Source organism: Magallana gigas, chromosome 4, assembly GCF_963853765.1.
Source record: "Magallana gigas chromosome 4, xbMagGiga1.1, whole genome shotgun sequence".
Lineage (NCBI taxonomy): Eukaryota > Metazoa > Mollusca > Bivalvia > Ostreida > Ostreidae > Magallana > Magallana gigas.
The window spans coordinates 25860638-25873059 of NC_088856.1; positions in this window are offsets into that span (position 1 = coordinate 25860638).

A 12422-nucleotide genomic window follows, 5' to 3' on the forward strand; every position below is an offset into this window, starting at 1 on the left:
TTTATTGAAGGGAGTAAAAAACGTTGATGGAAAAGTGTTGAATTCGAATACAAATTTTTAGATGAAATTATAAGAAAGTAATGCAGCTTCATTAATTTTATCAAAAATCGTGTAGGAGCGATTCTGCATTTTTTTGCTACCTTACGGGTATACGCGAACCATGGAATTCAAAATCTTGTCACAGAAAGTTAAGTGAGTTATTATTTCTAACCAAATATTACTCCAAACATCGAGTAGACCATCCTTTTAGCTGAAATGCAAAATGTTCCAAAAGAGGCCATCCAAATCGTGGTATTCTTTTATCCTAAGGTTGAAGAAAAGCCATCTATTTAACCCATGATTATTCAATTCTTTTTCACAGACTACATCCCCCCAATATAAAATTTTTTGATTTGAAAAAAAATATATAATGCATTTCATTGTGAAGTGTCAGCATTCTGAGTTGTGTACTTCTGCAAACACAACTGCTCCTAAATAATCCATCATTTGAGCATGGCAATTGTTTCAATTTTTTTTTACTTCCAACGTTTACATACTTTGAAACAGCAATTTTTGCACTGTGTATAACAAAATGTTTTTCTTCATATAGATAAACATTTCTTGTTACAAAAAAAGAAAAAAACAACATGGCATCACATTCAAAACATCTTTTACAATTTAAAAACAGATAGCACTGTATAGTAAACAAAATCATACTTAGCACCACCTACATTTGATGTAGACAAGCTTTGAGGTCTCCCAGCAACTTTAACGAGGCCGATTACAGAACGAGTACGCACGCTTTCGCGCAGCGTTTCATTTGTATTGTGACGTCATCTCTTTGCTTTGTTGACGCCATGGCGTGATAGTTTTAACTGCAGATATTCAGCGAAATTTGTTGAAAATAGCTCGATTGATGCGTAAAATTGATATTATATTGTTGAATAAGCATAAACGTCTCGAAGTATAAGCTATTTGGACTCGGTTCGAAAACGTGAAGAGGGTTCAGCGAGCCTAGCGCTCTGTCACGTTTTCTTAACCCGCCTAAATATAGGTTAATTTCTATATTTCAAGACAGTAACCATGTATTTTATATTAATGACCCTTAATATGCGATGTTATATATTTATTTATTACTTAAATATGTCTGAATGTTTTAATAATACTATAAAGATCATCATTTCCGTCTTTGTCAAATAAAAAAGTAGCCATTATCTGGCAAACTAGGAAATTGGGCATACAAAAAACAACTTTGATAAGACCCCTGGATCAAACCAGGAGGTAATAGGTTTTTTTATTTGACCATTTGATGCCTTTAAGCAATAACTTTAATATGTAGAACAGAAAAAGAAATCCCTAGGGCAGAAGTTTAAAAAAAATGTAAAAAATGTGCAAAATTGATACATTTCCAGCAAAATCCCATAGGGTCCTATGTTAAAGATTAACAAACTTTGAGATGACCCCTTGAACAAACGGTGTGGTAAATGTCTGAATTTTTTTCCTTAAAATAATAATTATATCAGTAGAAATTCATGTAAAAAATTTCATTAAAAAATCTAGGGCAGAAAAAATTAGACCCGGCCTCGTTAAATGGCGACTCCAAATAGATACCATGGTAAATGTACCAAGACATTAACATTCCTTGCATTACACGTTTCACCACTAAAATACTTGTAGGATGTTAAAAACTGTTTGAAAGAAGAAATCTTGCATAACTATGTAAATTGAATCTCTTGAGTAAAAATTAACTAACTGCCAATCAATCTCTCGATTGATCAATCGATATCATAAGAAAGAAAGTGAATCATACTTTGTGAATGTAAATAACTAAACAGTAAAATGTTTTCTGTTGTGATTTATGCGGGATATTAAGGTAGTGACATGGCAGAAACGTTAGCCGGTTATGTTGTTATTTTATCTAATGCTCGCTACCTTTATAATCCGCATGGATCATAAAAAAGCAATTTTTGTTATATTTACATCCTTCTTTTAACGAAAAAATAAATTGATCGAAATAAGTTAGTAAAATTAACTAAACTATTGTTAATGTACATCAGTATGTTAGAAAAAAGGAACAGACATGTTGTCTATGAGAATTTAGTAAACTGGGTATGAAAATTTACTCTGTGTTATTAGTCTAAAAGAAGACTGTGTATTGGCAAATGGAATGACAAATAATATCAAATGCTTCCACATTCAAGGTCACTCCTCCAGACAATCCAAACTAAATCTGAAGAATTACCTACTAATCAAGTTGTAGACAGCGATGGGGATATACTGTACTCAGACTGGTCAACAAAGATAATATATGAAGTAATGAACGAACATTCAAAAGAGATGATCAAATTACAGGGGTGGACACCTATAAATCAATGTGTGACTTTTACTGGTGAACTCCTGGTAACCATGTTCAATGATAATCAAACCCAATCCAAAGTTGTCTTAAAAGTTACTTGAGATCTACAGAGAAACAAACCATTCAATTTGACGACGAAGATAAACCTCTGTACTCGGGGGAATAATGTTATTAAATGCATCACTGAGAATTTAATGTAACATATAAAAGGTTCCTGTAAGATGTACTGTAATTTATGTTTTATCATTTTGGTGCCAAAAATATCACAAATTAAATTATTTTTCAATTTTATCCATGTCAATCTCAAAATAGACAAAACATCCAAAACAACTAGCCTGCAAAATTATTGAAGAGCGTCCAAAATGCAAAATGACATTACGTTGTATCTATCTACTAACCATCATCATGCGCAGTTTCCGGTCCAAATCTTTTATTTATTTTATGCAAATTTTCATCCATAGTTAATGTAATATTGATATCCATTTCCTCGATAATAGCATGATTCTTTTCAAAGCTGGGGTCGTCGGTGTCTCTTGGAAGTGAGGTTTTTACCACATGTACATGTAATTGGCATTTCTCCTGTATTTGTCTAATACTTCTTTCTTGATCGGGAACTTTTTCTATTAGATCTTTTACAATTTTCTTGTACTGTGCATTTTATTGATAGCTAACAGCATACTGTCATGCAAATTGCTAACAATTTTCTCAAACTGTTGTAATTGGATTTTCGTACATCCTCCAAACTGTATTACGAACACAAATACCAAAAATATTCGATCATCATTTGCTTAACATCAGTTTAAAAATCAATTTAAAGCGATTGATCAAGAGTGGATGGATTTTATTGACATAAAAACACTGTACATCTTATGACAGGCAGACGTCTTTTACACATTCGATAGAGACACTTTTTTGCATGTGTGGCCTTTTGAAATATGGAAAATGAGGTAGCATTGTACTCTATCTGTAGAACCCATAAGAATTAAGGTTACTCTATTAAATGGCAATAATTGGTTAAGGTAACGTCACATATACTGCCTTAATGATAACAACTATGAAAGTCAAGTATTTCCGTGTTGATAAAATCTAATTTGGTATTTTGTAGTATATATGTATGAGTAAAAAACGTCGTCTATGACAGCTTTTTAAACAATGGCATAATCATTAAAAATGACAATATTTGTTTCATTAAGTCCTTTATAACTTGACTTCGATTTTCCTTTTCCGGTTATTGATTAAAACATTATGTGATTTAGAGATAATAAATAGTGGTCAAATATAGAAAAAATGTAACGATTAAAAAAAGATTAAACATGCATGTTTCAGAACAAGTGTTAAAGATTGAGTGTGTTTAACTGTAAGGAAAGAATCATAATAAGAGTATAGATAAATAAACAGTTTAAATAAAGTATAAATTTAGAAGGATGTATTTTTAACAATTAGTTTCCTTTGATATCATTTTCTCACAACAACATCAAGATACTTTTAAAATGTTGGCAGATGCTTTCAATAACATAACAAAAGCCGTACCAATAACTAATATCTTTTAAAAGATTGTACATGCACCTTAAAAGATAGATATGACTCGAATAGACACCTGCGAATTGCACTCGTTTTAAACAAACACTTATTAATATTACATGTGATAATGGCGATTAGAATTTAACCTTGTCCTAGCTTAAAAATATAGAACAAATAGGATTGTACTATAACTGAAATTTACTTAACAATCAACTCTATTGTGGTCACATCGTGTATTACACGTTTGACCAATATATATTTATTTCCTTGTATGAAAATCCAGACTTCGCTTAGCTGTAAGGCATGAATGGTTTTTTTCTAAAAGAGTGCAATCGATAGTTATAAAATTATGAAGCCGTTACACAGAAAACATTTTTTTCTTCAAGTTGCGGAGTTCATGTTTGTTTTGATATGGATTATGAATATTAATTTTGACATATTTTTGAAAAATTCCGTTTATTTCCGTTTTTTATTTTTAAAAAGAAAACTGCTAAAAATGACAGTACGTTTTAGGATACATTATAACTACTGTGGTTTCATTAATATTCAAGGGTATCAATTTTCGTGGATAAAGTGAAAATCACAGTTTCAAGGATACGTAAATTCGTGGCCAATGACCCTATTAATACAAATTGATATTATAAATTGCATTTTAATGAACATTTAATTTCATGGATAAACTTGAAAACGAAATCCACGAAAATTGGTATTCAGCGAATATTGATGAAACCACAGTATGGTTTCCAAAAACCAACGATGAACTAAGATGAAGTCCATTATATTGAATTTTTAATTTTACGATTTTACAAACAAATATTAAGACAGAGACCATCCTGCAAAGGTTGTGCGTAGATACTCCTTACTCAACAAATCTCTGTAGTTGGTGTGATAATGGTGAGTCCTAACGAAAACTACATCTCCTTGACCAATTTGTACGACCGCAGTGCCAGATGCAGATCTATACCAACTTGCTCCGTCGGCATTGCAGTAGGAACTGTCAACTGCGTTTGCATTTACCACTAGTTGAAGGTTTGTGTAGCCTCCAGCCTCGCAGTAGGATGTCCACGTAAAGACATAAGTACCAGAGTGAGGAGCAGTGAACATCCCAGCATACCTATTATAGTGACCACCATTGTTAGTAGGAGCAACATCAAACACCAAAACGTGACCAGGGCTTGGTTCCCTCAGATCTCCGGACAAATAGGAAAAAAAGGCAACGTTTTCTAGATTAGGAAAAATATGTAAATTACCAATAACATATTAGGTATAAATCAAAAGCATTTCTCCACTCAAACTTTAATTAAATATCATTTGATAAAATACAAATTTTCCATTAATTACACATGAGAACCGATAAAGATTAGTAAACACATCTTGAGAGTATCAGGAGGAGTGTATTGAATTTTCATTTCCAATTTGAATTACCATTTTTATTAATGCTACTTTTAAAGCATAGAGGAAACAAAACCTGTTTCTGTTTCTTTCATTTTACAAAAATAGATTATTTAGAATTCTCCTTACCATGCCCAGAATCAACTGATCGTCTTTGCGGTGCCTTTTGCATAATTTGTCCAATTAAAGACGTATTTTTAGGATACATTGCCTCGACAAAAGCATGACCTTTTTTGTTAATCTGTTCATCACTTGTCTTATTTGTTTTCATTTTAGGATAAATAGAGTCGTCTGTTTTGCATTCTGTCTCCAATATCCATATCCTTCTTTCTTGATTAGCTACTTTTCCCACTAGATTCTTTATCAGCTCTGAGTATTTTGCGTTTTCCGTAGTAACTGACAAGACGGCGTCCTGCAATTTTGCATTTTCTATTGTAACAGACATTACTGTGTCTTGAAGTTTTTCTACCATTCTCTCAAGTTGTTGCAATTGGTTGCCCGCGCATATCCCTAATTGTATCAAGAACAATAAAGCTAGAATGCAAATTTGACTTTTCATTCTTTCCTTTTAGTCGAATCTACGCAATGTCGGAGAATAATTTGAGACACAATCTCGAAGAAATTTTATACCTTGCACGATCGTATCTGATATGAAGACACGCACTGCACCTTTGCTATCCTGGTCTAGTAACGGCAAACACGGTTAAGGTCAGTTCCGGAAATAAAATACTGGGTTTGATTTATCAAGGTTTTGTCAGGCAAGATTTTCTGTTAAGTAACAGGGAGTATAACACAGCCAGTAAAATCAATATAAATGTTTTAAAAAAATCAATTAAAGTAACTAGTTTTAATTTTGATTGGAATATTTCATTTCTCTGTCTATTAAAAAGATTAAAAACTAGCACTGTTAGTTGTAGATAATTACAGAAAAAAGCAGGTGAAATATCGGGGGTTTTTAAGTCAGGAACTTATTCTTACCTTTGTTTTTCTGGTTTTTACACTGTATAAAATCATAAAAATATATCTCAAGAGTGTGAAATTTTAAAACATAACTAAAAGTACCTTTTAAAAAACTTAGAGGTCAGTAAATATTTTTTAGTGAGTAAGTAAATATTTCATTATAGTGACATGTGTATGTCAAAAGTATAGTATAATACTATATTATGCATCATCGAATTACACCTGGCCCATTGGACCTAAATATCACTTTGAAATCTTAGAATATACAAATATAGTATATAGAGAATGTTTCTCTTTTGGTAACTCCCGTACCTATAAAATCATGGGTTCAAAGTTAAAACTTAACTTTTTTTTAACTTATTGGACTTGAATTTCATCAAAAAATAAATAAAATATATATGTATCCATACTATTTAAGATGTAAGGGAATAAAAACCAAAGGCTGAAATTATCATCTGAAAATCACACTTTTTTTGTTTAAAAATTAAACATAAGTGGATGGATACTTGTTTGTCTATTTAATTTTTATTGCTTACTATGTCAGAAAACTAAAATTAATTAAAAAAAAAAAAGAAAAAATTGTTTACTTTAGAAAAAATATAGCATTTAGATATATCACTTAGAGAAAAGTAGAAAAGAGTTATTTCCCTTTGTCATTTTTGAATTATGTCGAATATAAGGATGAAAAACGCTTATTAAATATCTCCAATAATTCATGGTTTATGTAAAATGTATGACGTCACAGGAGGGTGGATTTACTTTAACATACGTCTGGATGGTAAAGTCTATATTTATGGTGAGGCAAAATAAAGTTTAAAATTTTCGCCGAAGAACGAAACCTTTCATTTGTACTATGAAACATCTCATATATTGATGAAACACAATAAACCAACGTTTTTTTCACTATGTTTCTTTTTAAGTCACCAAAAATACAGAATGCGATCAGCGAATGCAATTTCTTGGGTCTATCCGACAAAACAAAATTGAAAATTGAGCCCAGCTTGAAAAGTACGATGTGTCATGGCAGTAATCGTATGCCGCGTTTCTGACAAAGGCAACATCTGTCCAATGCTAAAACAAAACTTTTGCTGTATTATTTCCACGTTATATGACATGGATGGGATAAAATTGAAACGATCATCAGCAGTGCAAGATTTCAAACATACAAACTGCATTGCTGACCAAGTGCTCGATAGCGCATGAAATTGAATAAAATACAATGTAAAACTGTTTATTATGTGGTTTAAAAATCATCATCTGCATGTTTCTGTGTTGTTTTGTTTTTGTTTTCTGTTTTCTGTTGGGTTTTTTTTGTGGGGGGGGGGGGGGTGAAGGGAGGTTAGCATTTGCATTGTTTTTCTTTTTTTTAAAGTTTTCAAATAATATACAGTGAGTAAGAAGTGACAAAACATTCATTTTAAAAATCAAAACCAGGTATATATAAAAAGATGTTTTATCCTCCATTTCTTTCCAAAGAAAGAACTGTGGTTTTGGTTTGTCTTAAACCATTAGCTGTTAAAATAATCCGTCAAGGGAAGTAACTCTAATTATAGTAAATCTGTCAGCTGACTGTATTTCTTACAAGCTCGGCCATGTTACAGTGCAAAGTAGTCTAGGTGTATGAGTTTCCTATTAACGCGGTATGTACCACTTTCTGATGATTTTCGATAAACCATTTTATTTAATTAACCATTCTGAAATTACGAAATAAACTCTATATATAGAATAAATATATAGAATTTGTTTGGATTAAATTTCTTTCACTTTAGATGTATAAAAGTACACATGCTAAAAATACCCACATCAGTACAAAGTACGACAAAAAAAACTATTTCAAATCTTCTTAAAGCTTGATAAAGTTGTATAGCTATTTTAAGCTTAATCTTAAAATGTGTACTGGACCTGGTATAATCAGCTGATAATGATATGTACAGCGAGCACTCAAGGTATAACCATATCTAAAACGAAAATTGGAATAAACATGGTGATATCCGTAGATCATTTTAGGTAGATCAATAAAAACAATTTTTGTAGCATCTACGTGAGCAGAACAAAAATTCTGAATTTCATCATTTAAGCAGCTAAATATTAAGGGACACATATAGATTAAGTTGTCACAAGAGTGAAAAACAATCTTATCACGTAAATATTTAAAACTTCCAAGTAGAGTTTGTAATATAAAATGCTTAGTACATATCTTTCACGATTACATGTACGGGTCATATACAATTAGAAGAGCAATCATCGCTTCATTTCATTTTGAAATATTATAAATAGAACTTGCCAAACCTAGTATTGATGCGGTAAGTGAGGTTGTCGAGGTTAACGACTGAACGTGGCTTAAAGTGGTTTTAACAGAATGAAATTTTCAAAAAGTGCTATATTAGTAAATTAAATATAAATATTTGATACCTTAGGAAGAAAAACCACATAATTCTTTTCTATTTCACATCAAGACCATGCATGTAATGTTCACGTGTAAATATATATATTTTTTTTAATTTGGCCCAAATGACAAATGCTTTCTATAGAACCCCTGCCCAAAACTCAAATCTATTCGTAACACACTATCAGGCTATCAGTTATTTTAACTAAAGTTATAGAGTAAACAACAGCAATAAAAATTGGCTACCCATGACGCCAAAACGCCTGGGCGTACACATTATTTATCATTCATAGCTTTGTTAACTCGGATAAAAAGAGGGATATGCATCAGATACATATTGAATATTTGTTTTGCAATAGTTATTAGCAATGGTTGTTATTCTGTAAATAAATTTGTTTTTTAATTTATAAAATTGGTCTTTGTTATACTTAATATACCTCTGTATAATTTTCAAAACCTACATAGGTTTACCATTTAGATACTCAAATTATAGTTTTTATTCGATTACTAGTAAGTTAAATGAATATGTTTTAGAAGTTTTTAAAAATCTTTTTTCATCAAAATTTACTCTAGCTGCAAAAGCACACTTAGTCTAATCTTAAGTAGTTTTTATAATATTTTATCGTGTTTTAGGTTCGCGTATTTTGTTCGACAAATGAACCAAATGTAAAAAAATAAATGAAATATTTACCAAACTTATAAATTTTAATACCATAAAGATAATCAATTAAGCAGACATATAAACCCTTCTGGAATGAGAGTACCACTGCACCGGATGTTGACAGAAGAGAGGTGTTTATGCAAGATTGGGCCAATTGGAAAAAAGGTATTGCTTAGGTGATTGGCTGAAATAATTGCTGAAATAATGATTGTTTAAGAGTTAATTTATCACTCTAATTTTAAAACTTTAAGTGCAGTGTTCAGTGTAACATCTACAAAAGTGAAAAGGAGAACCTAGTGAAATTAGGAGGAATCTTGCAATGAAGAACTTTGCCTACAGATTTAATATCAGCCAGTCTTCAGTGACAAACATTTTCCATGCATGGCGAGATGTCCTTTATACTTCATTAGGCACCCCTGCGAATGTTATTGTCATTTAAATTTTAAATCACGTGGTTTCATTTGACCCTTTCAGTTTCGCAGTAAAAATCGTGCCTCGTGTTCATAGTCTATTTTAGAGAATCTAGGTACTTGTAGTCAATTATAAATTCTAGAGATTTATTGATTTTAATCTTTATCTTCATTAATTGCTGGTTAAAATGTGTCCTAGAAATAAATGTGACAATACAAAAAGGTTTTTTTCAGCTGTTGCGACAATTAACTTGATGCGTAGTAGACATCGCTCCTAAGAATTAATTTTCGATCCGCGCCTGACAAAACATTCACCCATTATTTTTTTTAAAAACATGGTATTGCACACCACAAGCATCAAACATGGCTATGATTTTATTAAGCAACCCAATGTTTATATTATCGACCACTCTACACGTGGTCGAACACGAACGATAACTCTGTTTCAAGTATCATCGTTTAATTTAAAAAACCGCTATATGGTGAAATAAGACATACATCTTTTTTTTTTTTTTTTTTATCTTTTATTAAAATCATTCTTCATCACAAAATATACATATTTTGATACTCGTATCGTATAAATATATCTTCTGTGTAATAAGCATAGTTTTACATGCATAAAAAAACAACTATTGTTATACATATTAAATCTATTGTACAATAATTATAATAATTAGTATTCATCATAAACATACATCGTATTACTGTATCACATATCATATATCAAAAATATGGTACTTCATATACTGTTTTGAAATTATAGAAAGTTTCCAACATTTTTATAAAAATCGTTTTTATTTCTACCAATACTGGTGATAATTACATTCTGGAGAAAAAGAGTATTTTTAAGCTTGTGCCTTAGGTCTTGCTCACACATTCTTTCTTTCTGAATTCTACATTTCATTTTATATTTATATATTGTAAAACTAATGAAAGACAAAAAGTTATTCAAAAAAGAAGTTTTCTCGCTAATTTCATTGTAAAAACCTAGTACAACAATTTTCCATGTGACATCAAATTTTAAGTACATGCTTATTCTCTCCCAGAAATGTTTGACAATTTTGCAATCATACAAAAGGTGTTTTATATCCTCGTTAACATTGCACACTTCGCACAATGGAGAGACAGTTTTGTTCCATTTACTGACACATACATTATTGTTCAATATACCATGAAGGAGTTTGTAATTAAATTCTGAGACTCTTTTTTCATATATTTCTTTGATTTTTGCAATATACACATTTTCCCATAGACATAACGTGTCGTTAAATACTTTTCTCCATCTAATTTCGTATATTGGTTTTTGAAACTTTTTATCAATAAACAATGAATAGTAAAAATTACTTTTAACATTGTTAACTGAATTAACGGTATTGTTTCGAAATAAAAAAGATACACAATGCTTGATTTTGACGTATTTTGAATAGCTGCAGTCAAATTTTTCTTTATAAGCTTTAAATGCTTTTCTAAGCATGATATATTCACATAAGATATTGTTTTTTCTAACCAGTTTTTGTGTAAAGTACATCATATCATAAAACTCTCCATTTTCATCAAAAATATCTTTAACATACAAAATTCCACTTTTTATCCAATTTTCAAAACATAGTGGTTTATTTTCATACAGGAAAAGGTTATTGTTCCATATAAATTGACTCAGGAATTCGTCTCTATTTAGCGTATTCACATTTTTTTGTTTTTTACATCTGTTAAAAGCTGAAAATACATTTCCGTAAAAAACAGGAAGTTTCAGCATTTTGAAAAATGATGATTCCAAAAAGTTGTATTCTGTTGTTTTTAAAATATCAGAGATAGTAAGTTTATATTGTCTCATAACTGCACTAAGTGCTCTATGTATAACACTGTTTTTCATTTAATATTCTACTTATCCATGATGCTTTAGCAGCATGAAATTTGCTTTCAATATCAATAACACCTATTCCACCTTGTTCAATTCTGCCAATTAGAGTATTTCTTTTAATTCGGTCTCGCTTTTTCCAAATAAAGTTATATATAAGTTTAGAAGCAGCTTTAAAAAAGTCACTTTTAGGGTTTTCTAAAATATTGGCATTATATAATATTTTTGATATTGCTAGGGTATTGACTACAGTGCATTTACCAAATATGGTTAAATTTCGTCTTTTCCAGACACTTAGTATTTTTTCTAGTTTTTCTAGTTTACTTATCCAATTTTTTTCATAGCATACAGTTTTATCATGTCCCAGGTAAATACCGAGCGATTTTATACAGGTCTTTGTTATTTTTATTCCATGAATATGAGAATCGTTGGAATACGTATCGATAAATGAACCAGTTAACAGACACTCTGTTTTTTCTAAGTTAAGTTTAGGTCCAGCAACCTTACTAAATTCGGTAATTATTTCTATTGCTTTTCTCAAAGAGTTTGTATCTTTTAGCATGTTTGTACAGTCGTCCGCATGTTGAACGGTTTTAAAACTTAAATCATTGCAAGTATCATTTTTATTCAGAGTTAAACCCTTAATATCGTTATCATTTTTAATTTTAATTGCTAATATTTCAATTACAAATATAAATAAGAGAGCGGATACAGGACACCCCTGTCGAATTCCTCTATGCATTGTGCATGATTTCGATATCCAACCATTGTTTTTAATTTTAAAGACTGGGTCATTATACAATGTTTTTATCATTCCTATAAATTCATCTCCGAAGTTAAACTTTTCTAACGTTTTAAACATAAAATTATATTCTACTGAATCAAAGGCCTTTTCAAAA